This window comes from Doryrhamphus excisus, chromosome 22 (assembly GCF_030265055.1).
Source record: "Doryrhamphus excisus isolate RoL2022-K1 chromosome 22, RoL_Dexc_1.0, whole genome shotgun sequence".
Classification (NCBI taxonomy): domain Eukaryota; kingdom Metazoa; phylum Chordata; class Actinopteri; order Syngnathiformes; family Syngnathidae; genus Doryrhamphus; species Doryrhamphus excisus.
The window spans coordinates 1,483,952-1,497,534 of NC_080487.1; the positions used below are offsets into that span (position 1 = coordinate 1,483,952).

The 13,583-nt window shown below is 43.0% G+C and overlaps 1 protein-coding gene across 2 annotated transcripts in view; it reads left to right on the forward strand.

The window, feature by feature from the left end:
- The window catches only part of raraa (retinoic acid receptor, alpha a), a 167,281-nt gene that overhangs the window by 38,054 nt on the left and 115,644 nt on the right, over nucleotides 1-13,583 (forward strand). For both annotated transcript variants that reach the window (XM_058062203.1, XM_058062205.1), the window contains exon 3: nucleotides 7,217-7,331. The gene's annotated coding sequence lies outside the window, so the exon portion shown is untranslated. The remainder of the gene's footprint in view (nucleotides 1-7,216; nucleotides 7,332-13,583) is intronic.

Genomic DNA, 13,583 nt, shown 5'->3' on the forward strand with positions numbered 1-13,583 from the left:
TATAAATTTTGCATGTTGGTACAAACTGCAGTCTATATTCTTTTAAAAGTCAAATATCAGCACATTATTCCCTTTTTCTCTCATAACATAACAAAATTATGATTACATTTATTGTTATTTATTACATTTACGTGCAAACTCTACACAGAGATGGCCTAGGGTGGACTTGAACTCGGGTCTCCTAGCTGTGAGGCCAGCGTGCAGCCCCTGTTGTTAATAATGAGTTACATTATTATTTCATATTCATCTCTACATTTGGTGAACCTCCATATAAAAAATAAGTAAACTTACGGTCGTGACCAAGTACTGCTGCAGAAAAAATATCTGAATATTTGAACTATTTGACATAATAAATATGCCATTGGCCAAGGGTGCTAAATGTCACGCCGAGCCCACGTTAAAAAGGCACTCCTGCGTGGGACCCAGAAGCGTTGAAGCCGCCCTCCAAAATGCTGCCCCTGCGTGGATGATAAATTGCCTGGGTGATTAGTTAGTTGAAGAGGGAGGGTGCACTGCTTAGGCCCTTTAATGGGCCATAATTTGGAAGATAACTGTATTGTCCTATCTCTCTTGACATTTAAATCTAATCAGACCCTCCTCGTTAGCGCTGGTATTCCAAAATGGAGGAGCCCGGGAGGGATCGGTGTCGGCAGCTAGCGGAGAGGGATCGCCCCGCATAGAAGGGTCGCCGAGCAATGATTAGAGGCAAGGCCCAGGGACACACATTACACTTGGGGTTTATTTAGATTTTGTTGAAGTGACAGCTCGGTTTACAGAGCTACTGTTCATTTAGCAAGATAATAGCGCAGCGGACAAATACGCTCACGATCCTTTACACCCCCCCCCCCCCGCACACACACACAAACATCCCTAAGGAGCCACTTTGAGGCCTCTTCTCCACTCCTTCTTTCCACAGATGAGATGCTCCGTTTGATTAACACTTCTCTTTCATCCTCTTCATTAGCGCGGCGTCTACAGCAGCAGAGGGCATGAATTACATTCCACTTATTCCGTAGACCGCTTCTAATTCCCGCACAATGCCCGCTTAATAAGAAAAAGGTGTTTGTAATTGTTTTCTGCTGCAGTGCACGGCGGACGGCAGCTGTTTCCGTGCAGCGCAACAGGCCGATCAGGAACCCAAATAAAGGGCAAGCATCGGCGTTGCGGGGCCGGAGACCTCTGGAGCAATAAATGCGTGTAGACGAGCCAATTTCCTCCGGCGAAGCGTTCCTGCTGTGTTGAGAAGTCGGGCCTCCGTCAATGAGAACCACCTGGTGCCGAAGGAAGTGATTAGGATTGGCACCGCTGTGAGAGAAGAACTGTTTGCTTAAGGAGCGTTGAGATGCTGGAGGGGGGTTTGTTGGAGAAATATTGACGCGTCTTTTTCATCCCCGGCGAGATCTGAGGCGCGCGGTTGTTTTGTTGGTGTTTAATCAAGGGGGAACCGTTTTTGTTTCAGTATACGGTTTGGGTTTTTGATGCCGCAGAGCTCCTCAGGTTGACCGTTTAGTGGAGGAACAGGTCGTGATACATTGAACGATACACCTCCGATACATTTCATATGCGGACTCTAACCTGACATCTAAACACCTTGTGTGAAAATCACCAAAAACAGCCATATTTTAGGTTGCCTATGAAAATAATATACCCTCTCCCTTCCCGCTTTGAAGTTTTGTCAAATTTGCATGTATTCTGGGCAAAAGTGTTGCTGAAGTGAAGTGTTGCTGCAGGGATTTGCACATTCTGATGTTCATGCTGCTGGATGAAAGTTGATTACGCTGCTTTGCATGAAGTTTGCTGACTAATAGCTGAGACTCGAGTAATTTTGGGGGCGCTGGAGCTAAAATGTCACATGAGGTTTTGGCTGTCGTGTCGGGTTTTGTCATAAACCACTGCCCTTGGCATTAAGTCAATCTGGTTCAAGTATACTAAAGTCTATCTAAGTAATCTCGGACTTAAGTAAAACTAAAGTCATGTTGTTTGGTACCAGAAGAAAGGACACGTACCAGCAAATACAATTGAAAGGGTGAAGGAAAATACATTTCTGGGGGATCACAATAGATGAAAATATGAGCTGGAAACCTCATATTACAAATAATGATTTGGAGTGCATGAAAAAGTATGTATTATCAAGTGAAAAGATGTTTTTTTGATAAAAGATTAACTTAAGATGAACTTAAGTAAAACTAAAATCATGCTGTTTGTAGACATTGAAAGGGTGAAGGAAAAATATGAGCTGGAAACCTCATATTACAAATAATGATTTGGAGTGCATGAAAAAGTATGTATTATCAAGTGAAAAGATGTTTTTTGATAAAAGATGAACTTAAGTAAAACTAAAATCATGCTGTTTGTAGACATTGAAAGGGTGAAGGAAAATATGTACATTTCTGGGGATCACAATAGATGAAAATATGAGCTGGAAAACCTCATATTACAAATATACAACATAAGTTGGCAGGAAATATTTCAATATTGAACAAATCAGAAATCACTCCACACTCTTTATTGCTCTCTGGTTCTACCATATCTTACTTATTGTGTGGAAATATGAGCTAATAACTATAAAAGCAATCTTTACTCGCTAAATGTACTGCAAAAAAGGCCAGTAAGGATAATTCATAATGGCGCCTACAGAGAACATACTAACTCCTTATTTCTAAAATCACAAATACTTCAACTTGCTGATATAGTTCATCTTCAAACAGCTAAAATAATGCATAAGGCTAAAAATAACTACTTGATAAATACTTATCTACAAAAGAGGAGAAATATGATCTCAGGGAAGAAGTACATTTGAAACACTTCTATGCTAGGACTACGTTAAAAAGCAGTATTTCAGTATGATGTTTGCTAAATACAAGGATGAAGAGTCTTGAACCAGTCATGATGTGCTATATATATCACTATATTGACACTTACTATGGTACCCATTATGGCATTGGATGCTCATATCACCGAGTACTTCGGTACGGGACAAAAAAATATATATATATATTGGACATTTTTTTTAGGAAAGCAGGAAGTGAACAAATGTAACAGTTACTGATTGTAAAAGTACCAGATGGAGGGGTAGGATTTAATAAGCTTTGCTTCTTCCTACTCCTTTCGGACATGTGGAACTGGGAACTGATTATGGGATGCATTCAATTGTAATCTGATGCATGTTCAAATGAAATAAAACCATTACCATTACCATATTTATCCGCATCTGCTCATTCACAGTATTTGCTGGTATAAGCTAACTCTTCTTCTACAAAAGGGGGAAAAGGGGGCAAAACGTGGTATTATTTTTCTGACAAATACACCTCATAGTGGCGCCGTTATTAAACCTTAAAGTTGGATTGACTTGTAATTTCACTTGACAAAAAAAATGTCACTTTTACCAAATTTGGAACCCCCCCTTTAAGCGGACCGAGAAGCAGATTCATGCAAAATTTGAGCAAAACATGGCCGCCATGAACCAGAACGTGTAATGATTGTAAAAGACTGACAATATGCATTTATAGCCTGTTGCAACCTTTAGACAGGGGTGTTCAAAGTGTGGCCCAACTACAGTATAGGTAATAAATCACAAATGTAATTAATGCACCAAATTATGGTGTACCACATTGTCTTAGCCACAGTCCAAATCCCCCCCTCCCCACTCCTCATTGTCCTGTGTGCACACCGGGCTGTTCATCCTCATTCAGTTTGATGTTTATTTAATTTGCATGACCTTTTTATTGTAAGAGGGCTTGTCAGGTCCTTCTCGTCCACCTGGTTCTCACCCTTTGTGTGTTGAAACTGAAAGTTCAATTATGAGCGATGGTCATACGTCGGATGCGTGAAGATGATTTTTAGCATAGGAACTTTTGGACAGTGGTGCTGATTTCACGTGATGATGGAAATGCATACCACAGAGGATTTTGTGTACGCGTGTGTGTGTGTGTGCACAAAGATGGAAACGAAGGTCATGGAGTGCAAAGACTAAGAAGGTCATTGAGTCCACGGATATACGTACATTGTATGTACACTTATTTGTTCTCCGGCTGTGTTCATCTCTTCATCTTTATCTCGGTCTTCATCTCGGTGGCATTTGGAGCTGCTAATTGACTCGAATACGGAGCAAAGCAGGAACAGCAGAGAATCCTGCCATTGTTTTCTCTCTTCTGCTCACACAGGGCTGATGTTTTTGTTCCACGGAGAGGGGATTTCTGCATCTAAGAAGGGTTATTTGTTCTCTACTTAAACATGTGTGTTTCATAATCAACTACGTGCACAAGAAACCTCTAAAACGGCAACAAAAAAAATATTTTCAAGGATTCCAGGTTGACGTCTAATTGGTATTTAGAGGTAATTTTTGCCACAGGAAAAAAACTGAATTAGAATTATGTTTCAGGGTGAAACTGTGAAACCATTATTAAATGTGTATTAACTGTGGAGGCTGTTTTAAATCATATTTTGAGTGAGTGAGTGACAGCTATAAACGTTGGTGTTGATCCATATTTGTATCCCGATGTTGGCCAGACTGAAAAATACCACAGAAAACCGGATTTTCTAGTTCAGTCTGACACCTTATTACAAAATAACCATCAGCCGACACAATTAGAAGCACTGACACTTTAAAACCTACTAATCTGATCAGTGATCAGATTGCTGGATACAGATGTAAATAATGGAGAGTTGTATTTTGATTGATGTAAGAAACGCACTGTGGTGTTTCATGTATTTGCCCAAATAAATATACAGTAAACCTCGGATATATCGGATTCAATTGTTCACACTGGTTTTGTCCGATATAAGCGAAATCCGTTATATGCGTATACCGGAAAATGTCTGTTTTACACATTTATCTGATTTATATCCGGTATATGCGTTAATCGGATTTTATCCGTTATAAAAAGGCACTTCCTTGACTATGTTTCCAATGGACGCGCAGGCAACGCTGCAAACGCTGCAAATGACGTCGTATAGCGGCCTGTCACGATTCGGCGAATCGGAGCGCCACGATTCGCGGCCATCCGATATATGCGAGGGAAATTTCATGGAAATGCATTGGAACGACGGTGGTCTAAGGGTTAGCGCGCAGACCTCACAGCTAGGAGACCAGGGTTCAATCCCACCCTCGGGTATCTCATCTTTACATGTTCTCCCCGTGCATGCGTGGGTTTTCTCCGGGTACTCCGGTTTCCTCCCACATTCCAAAAACATGCTAGGTTAATTAGCCACTCCAAATTATCCATAGGTATGAATGTGAGTGTGAATGGTTGTTTGTCTATATGTGCCCTGTGATTGGCTGGCCCACCAGTCCAGGGTGTACCCCGCCTTACGCCCGAAGACAGCTGGGATAGGCTCCAGCACCCTCCGCGACCGTAGAAAATGAATGAATGAATGAACAAATTTACTATACAAATGATCCACAAAGTGGACTGCACAGTGGACGAGTGATTAGCACGCAGGCCAGGCTCTGGGATAGGCTCCAGCACCCCCCGCGACCCTCGTGAGGAAAAGCGGTAGAAAATGAATGAATGAACGGGACTGGAGATTTTGTCCGAAATAGGCGAAATCCGATATATGCAATGAATTTTTATTGGAAATGCATTACAGAAAAATTGGTTCTTTTTTTATCTGTCCGTTGTGAGCGAATTTCCGATATATCCGAGTCCGATATATCCGAGGTTTACTGTAATACAAAAAAGTTAAAAAAAAATAATAATTTTTTTTTACTCTACTTTTTGACTACTGCACTGAAAGGAGAAGCTCTCCAATCTCATTGTACATTTTATATAATGACAATAAAGGCCATTCAATTCCATTCCATAATCCCCAGATTTAAAATCCAGCATATAAACATACAGTAAATTGGGATTGTATTTGTAATGGTCCTCCCCTGCAACCGTAATCGATGGCGCCAGCTTCTTTTTCCTCAGCTCCTTTCTGACAGCTCCTACACACCAGCAGCACACAAAATACCTTGCAACTACTAGTAATCCCCCAGCAAGGTGCAATGTTGTGCAGAGGTAGCGATCAGTCAGCTGGAAGTTGTGTGGTCTGTTTTTTTTTTTTTTTTTTGATGCACCACCTCACCTTTTTGCTTTTTTTGCCTCTAAGGCCCCTTGGGCTCTATGTGTGTGTGTGTGTGTGTGTGTGTGTGTGTGTGTGTGTGTGTGAGTAGCACAGTCAAGCTGCATTTTTCTGCAGAGAGTGAAAGAAAAGACAAGGTATGTTCGATGCTGAAAGACGGACAGAAAGACTGACTTCTCCAGTTTGGCCGGCACGAAATTGCCAGCCCGGAATTGACTGACTCTGACTTGCAAATCGCAAAGTGAAATATGAAACTGCGGCACAGCTCATCAGCACATACAATGAAAGCTAGAACACGCACACACATGCGCGCCGACATGTACACCTTAACTATGTGTGTGCATGTCTTTGTTCCGTCTAGCTGTCCTCTTGGCACGTAAATCATAATGGATCTCATTATCCAGCTGGGTCAGCTCGGTGGGGCCCGTCTGGCGGGAGATGATAGCTAGCTGAGTGAGGAGCTGCCACAACATTTACACACACACACACACACACACACATGCATCCACATGCATCCCACGCTGCAGTTTATGCATGTTATTTAGCTTGCAGAGCTTCTGCAGGAATGCGTAGTTTGTCTGGTCCTCATCGGCATAACATGACAGACCAATACACAGCATCCAGACACAATAGACATTAGCGCCTCAGCTTGCTGTCATGTGATGTGATGTGATGCAGAGCAGAGGAGTGGGAGGGACCGATGAAAAATGGAACTTCTCCTCCATCTTTATAGCCTCCCCCTCCCCTCTCTCGCTTTCAATCCGAGGCTACATTTTGGGTGCGTTTGAATAAAAAAGAAACACGGGTGGAGCAGTTGGTCGCTGGTAACAAGGTTAGAACCACGTAGCATTTGTTTGGACATGACCATTACCCGAGCCAATTACTGGCTGGTACACCAGCGGCTTGCCAACGAGCTAATGTTTTCCCGTCATGCCGGCCCCTCCCCTCGCAAATACACATACACACGCATACATTTATGAGAAAGGAGTGGGGAATAGATTGAGAGAGAAAAAGGATGGAGAACGGCCTGGGGCCACAACCTTCCCTCTCCAACCAACTGACTGATGCAGCTAATAAACTTTCATTTAAGCTAATGTTGCTCCTTTTTCTTCTCTCTCTCTCTCTTTCTCTCTCTCGTCCTTCCATCTAGCTCGCCCTGCTTCCAGAAGACGGGTTGGTTGGAGCAATCGATGCGGGCAGTCTGCCGGCCGGATGCCCACTTGGCTGCACGGCGCTCCATCAGTCTGAACTTCGACACGACAGAGGTGGGTAGACGTACGGTGTAATCATTATGGACAGCAGCTTTCATATTCTCATATATCAAACCAACACAATGCATGGAAATTGAGTTTTATATACGGTAATCCGTCGTTGATCACAGATAATTGGTTCCAGACGTGACCTTGAAAATTACATTTCCAGCAAGTAGAAATTCTTATTTATAAATGGAATATATTTGTAGCACATAGAAAATCTGTTTACAATCCTCTAAATATGTTTTTCTTTAAACCTCTAAACTTGAACTAACATTATAATCACCTTTAGTTTCGTATTACCCAACATAGAAAACATGAATAAGGGTAAATAAGTCTTAACGATCAAGATGGTACCATTTTTGATTCGGGGGTAACACCTGAAGTGAAAAGAGTCACATTTGTCCGTCTATTTTTTGGTGTCTAATTCCTGGTTGAAGATGTTTCAGGTTAACGTCTTTATTGTAATTTAATTGGGTAAAAGGGAACAGATGGTTTAGTCCAATGCAACATTATCATATTCTATCGTATATGAATTCTATCGTATATGAACATTGTGTATTTATATCGTATTCTAGGGGAGAATACATTCATTCATTCATTTAATTTTCTACCGCTTATCCTCACGAGGGTCGCCGGGGTGCTGGAACCTATCCCAGCTGGACTGGTGGCCAGCCAATCACAGGGCACACATATAGACAAACAACCATTCACACTCACATTCATACCTATGGACAATTTGGAGGGGCTAATTAACCTAGCATGTTTTTGGAATGTGGGAGGAAACCTGAGTACCCGGAGAAAACCCACGCACGCACGGGGAGAACATGCAAACTCCACACAGTGGGATTGAACTCGAGTCTCCTAGCTGTGATGTCTGCGTGCTAACCACTAGACCACCGTGCAGCCCTACATTGTAACTTAAATGGTGAAAAAGTAAAACATTTACAATGAACAAAAGTGGAAAAATAGTTGGACCATATCTATATTTCTGTGTTTCCATACATGTTAACTGAGTTTGATATTGTTTTAGCCAAATGGGAATCAACCATTTGTAATTTGGGACAGGTTTTTTGGACAAAGGAGTTGACCATATCTGGGAAAAAAAAAAAACCCCAACAATAAATTTCCCTCATGCTCAAACAATAGATTTCATATTGTGAGAACAAACCGCAGCCGTGGAGTGATAACACAGCACGTTTTGTCATGTGTCGTTTAAACTTTCAAGCAGGGAGCACAACACATTTAACAGATTGCCCCCCCCCCCCCCCCCCCTTCCCTCGGATCTGTAAATAATTGTCTGCCTAAGACTTGCTTGTTCAAATGATGCTTAGAAGGTCAGCAACTTAGCCAGCCTTCCTAATTGAGAAGATGTCCTTATGTGGCACAAATCAAGATCCATTAGGAGCGATTAGGCGTGGACAAGTATAGCACAGTAAATCGGGGTCATCAGATGGACTAGACAGTTAGAGGACAAATCAAGAGCGAGTCTTTCCGTACAACAATGGGAACATGTGTCAGGATTTGGAGAGAAGAATTGGAGTCCCTGGGGATTTGATGTTTACTAGGAGCGTTTGTTAGTCTGAGGATTTGGTTCTTTTCATTGTACTGCAACCTGAAGTACAACCACAATGATATTCAGTAGATATTCAGTAGAGTGCAGATGTTTGGGTTTCGATTGATGCCAGACCATTTTGATGGCAAATACATTTTTCAAACCCTATTGAAAAATGTCTTGACAATATACATAAGATAATGGGATCGAACTAGGGATGCTTCCACTGATCAACTGACGAGTACGGTGACTTTTTTAGTTTTTCCTCTTTCCGAATGACATTTCCAAAAAAAAAATGTTTACTTGAAATGGAATATTCCAATTTGGGGTTGCTGGAGCCTATCCCAGCTGTCTTTGGGGGTTGCTGGAGCCTATCCCAGCTGTCTTTGGGGTTGCTGGAGCCTATCCCAGCTGTCTTGGGGGGTTGCTGGAGCCTATCCCAGCTGTCTTTGGGGGGTTGCTGGAGCCTATCCCAGCTGTCTTTGGGGGGTTGCTGGAGCCTATCCCAGCTGTCTTCGGGGGGGTTGCTGGAGCCTATCCCAGCTGTCTTCGGGGGGGTTGCTGGAGCCTATCCCAGCTGTCTTCGGGGGGGTTGCTGGAGCCTATCCCAGCTGTCTTCGGGGGGGGTTGCTGGAGCCTATCCCAGCTATCTTGGGGGGTTGCTGAAGCCTATCCCAGCTGTCTTTGGGGGTTGCTGGAGCCTATCCCAGCCGTCTTTGGGGGGTTGCTGGAGCCTATCCCAGTCGTCTTCGGGGGTTGCTGGAGCCTATCCCAGCCGTCTTCGGGGGGTTGCTGGAGCCTATCCCAGCCGTCTTCGGGGGTTGCTGGAGCCTATCCCAGCCGTCTTTGGGGGGTTGCTGTAGCCTATCCCAGCTGTCTTCCTGGGTTGCTGTAGCCTATCCCAGCTGTCTTCGGGCGAGAGGCGGGGTACACCCTGGACTGGTGGCCAGCCAATCACAGGGCACATATAGACAAACAACCATTCACACTCACATTCATACCTATGGACAATTTGGAGTGGCTAATTAACCTAGCATGTTTTTGGAATGTGGGAGGAAACCGGAGTACCCGGAGAAAACCCATGCATGCAAACTCCACACAGAGATGGCCGAGGGTGGAATTGAACCCTGGTCTCCTAGCTGTGGGGTCTGCGCGCTAACCACTTGTCCACCGTGCCGCCCTATTTCATTACTTTGTCAAATCAAAAATAAAAACCAATATTTGTATTTTCTTGAATGGATAGATGATTCTGGGGTAGAATGACAAACAAAACACCAAAGGTGGGGGTTATTTCCTGTATCCACACCAACAGTGGAAGTCAAAAGTCAATAGTGTGAGTAAAATCTTTGACTCCTACTAAAAAGAACAGATAGATCTGAGTTGTATTTTGGTCTGAAGTTCCACGGAGAACCTTGGAATCACCATCTTCACTTCCATTAGCTGGAAAGCTAGGAGTGTGAGATACAATGGGCGAGGCAGGCAGTCCCAGTATTTTATAATAATACAGACAATAACAATAAATCCTACAGGCTAATCATTTACTCACCACTCTACCCGGCTGCACACCCCCCCCTTCCTAAACCTGAAGCAATGCAGCATTACCCCGCCGCCGCCACCTTCAATTACACCATTCATCATGTGTCTTATCTGGCGACTGCTTTGATTGAGTGTGCAATGGGCAGCTTTGCAAATCTTCTTGTGTGTGTGTGTGTATGTGTGTGTGTGTGTGTGTATATGTGTGTGTGTGTGGAGCTTTTGACAGCACTGGAAACATGAATTTGGGTGGATGCGGTGGTGTGCAAGGCTGATGTGTGTGTGTGTGTGTGTTTGGTGTGCAGGAACCCACACCATATCTACTTGAGTGTATAAATCAAACCCGATAATCGCCCCCCCCCCCCCCCCCCCCCCCCGTCTGATCCGCTCCGTCTTAGCGGGCACATTTTTCTTTTTTTTTAACCTTCTACTGTCCCTGCTACTGTCTTCTTCTTTGTAGCTGATTTGTCTTTGAGCGGAGGCGAGGGGGGGGGGCTCCTGTCTAATCTCCAACAGAGCCGAGTGTTGGGAGACAGGCGACAAATTTTAATAAGCAACCGGGTGCTGTAATTTAGCGGCCTGGGAGGGCGATTAGGCTGATTGATGCCAGGCTGGCCTAATGGTTCAGCCTACGGCGCCCGGCCCAAATTGGTAGTAATGAAAGTTTTGTGCAAATTGAGATGGAGGTAAAGAAGGCACCTTTCCCTCACGCTGTCTGTGCACATTCGCTACATGCGTGTTTTGCTTTCTCTTTGTTGTATTCTCTCTCTGCTGCCTCTTTGGTTTTTCTGTTGTCTCTTTTAGGGCTGGGTATTTGTACAGTGTACTTCTATACTATTTTTACTGCTATTAAATCTCATTTTCAGTTGTTTTGATTTGTAAACGTTCTGTTCCTACAACGCATTGTCATTGGATTTTTAGATTAATTAATATATCAATCAAGTGACAAACATAATTGAGGGTAATAGTCTATTTTTTTTAAATGCCGTGCACGATCGACACACATTACGTTCAAGATGCTACAACAAGGAACTTTCCCGATGCTAACGGCGAGTTATTATGTTGTATTATTGCTTATCACGTCGACTATATTCTGTAAAGTGATGGTTGAATTTCATTTGAGGTTGCAATTGAATGCATCCCATAATCAGTTCCCAGTTCCACATTTCCAAAAGGAGTAGGAAGAAGCAAAGCTTATTAAATCCTACCCCTCCATCTGGTACTTTTACAATCACTAACTGTTACATTTGTTCACTTCCTGCTTTCCTGATATAGTTTAAGTTTTTTTTATTATTATTTTTTTTTTTATCACGAACCGAAGTTCAAGGTATGACCATACAATGACATAACGTGTACCATAGTAAGTAACATTTTTAGCTAATTGTTTTGCTAATTGCTAATTATTTTAGCTGTTTGAAGATGAACTACATCAGCAAGTTGAAGTATTTGTGATTTTAGAAATAAGGAGTTAGTATTTATTGATATCATCCATCACTTCCGAGAGGAGTGATCGCATTAATTGACATGTCTGCATTACGCGCGAAAATGTAGTCGCAGATGAACGAGTGTGCTCCGGGTTTGACCACCGTTTGATGCTGTCGAGTCTTTGTGTTTTGGTTCTGTTAGAATATGTGTCTGCTATCATCAAGAACTGGCGAGTAGCGATCGCATTCTACGCCTCTGCAATATTACCTTGTATGAAAAAGGCCCAATTGGCTGGTGCGAGTACGCCCTTACCTTCAGCGTCTCAAGCTGTCAGTCATTTCCTCCACCATTATTCATGCTGCCCACCACTCTCTGCCTCTATTTACTAAAATCAATTTGCGCCTCATCTGCTGTCGCTCTCTTATTCTGTCTTTGTATCGCTTTATTGATTTTTAGTCGCTCATTTCCTCTCCCTTCGTTTTCAGCTCCACTTGAGTCCTTTTGCTCTGTCACAAAACTTCTCTTTCATATTCTAATGGTCTTGGTCCAACATGTCTGAGGGTCCATTTACATAAGACTCAAGTGCTTACAATGGACTGTTTTTTACCAAACATGGATCAAATGTGTATACAGTATATAACACATAACACTTATTAAAACAAACACAATCATCCTTACCCTGTTGTGCACCAAACAAAGGTCTTGGTCTCACTATATGTACAGTGAAACCTTGGTTAGAGTCATTATTCCGTTACAGAAAGTTAGACAAAACCCGAAACGTACGTTAACCAAGTCGATTTTTTTCAATTAAAAAGATAATGCAAATCAAAATAATCCATTCATACACCCAAAAAATTTAACACAAAACACTTTTAATATCAAACAGTTAACCAGGAACACCGTTTGAATTGCATATAATAACGTTTATAATTTAAACCAAAAAAAATACTGTAACAGGGCATACACTAACCAAGGTTTCACTGTACTGTCGCGGTGAAAAGGTTTTGAGAATGACTGGTACAGCCAAGGCTGCACCGCGACCGAGTGGTTAGCGCGCAGGCCTCACAGCTAGGAGACCCGGGTTTGATTCCACCCTCTGCCATCTCTGTGCGGAGTTTGCATGTTTTCTCCGGGTATTCCGGTTTCCTTGGTTCTCAGCTTGCTCACAAACTTGCCTATGAACTATGAGAGCAACATCTCTCAACCATCCAAAAATATTTTAGGTACATGGTCAGAAAGCTCATCGGATTCTTAATCCGTTTGAGGACTTGTGGTTAGTCCTCAAGAGGCAAAACTTGCAAATTCAGACAAACTCCAAGCATGGATTATGGAAGAAAGGGTCCCCGTATGTCAGGATGTGGCCCCCGAAGTGAAACAAAAACAACTTTTTCCAAATGGCCATGTCGGTCTGGACACGTTCTTGACGTCACACCCTCTGCTTAATCCCTTACCGTGCCTGCAGAAGAGCGAGTGTGTGTGTGGGAGCACTCAAGAGTTGTGTTTGGCTTTTTGTGTTGTCAGGACAAATCATTCGGCATCTATGGAGAAACGGGACGACGGGACCATTCCGTGTCTTTCCTTCCATCAGTCTGTCTCCCAATCCCGCTCTCGTCTTCCCACCAAATCACTTTCAGCTGGACTGCTCCATTTTGGCAGCCTATGTCTGCGTTATTGGGCCGTGGAGATTTCTCAGCCACTTTTCAGGAAATGGCAAATGGCAAACACGTTCATGTTCCATGTTTTTAGCCAGT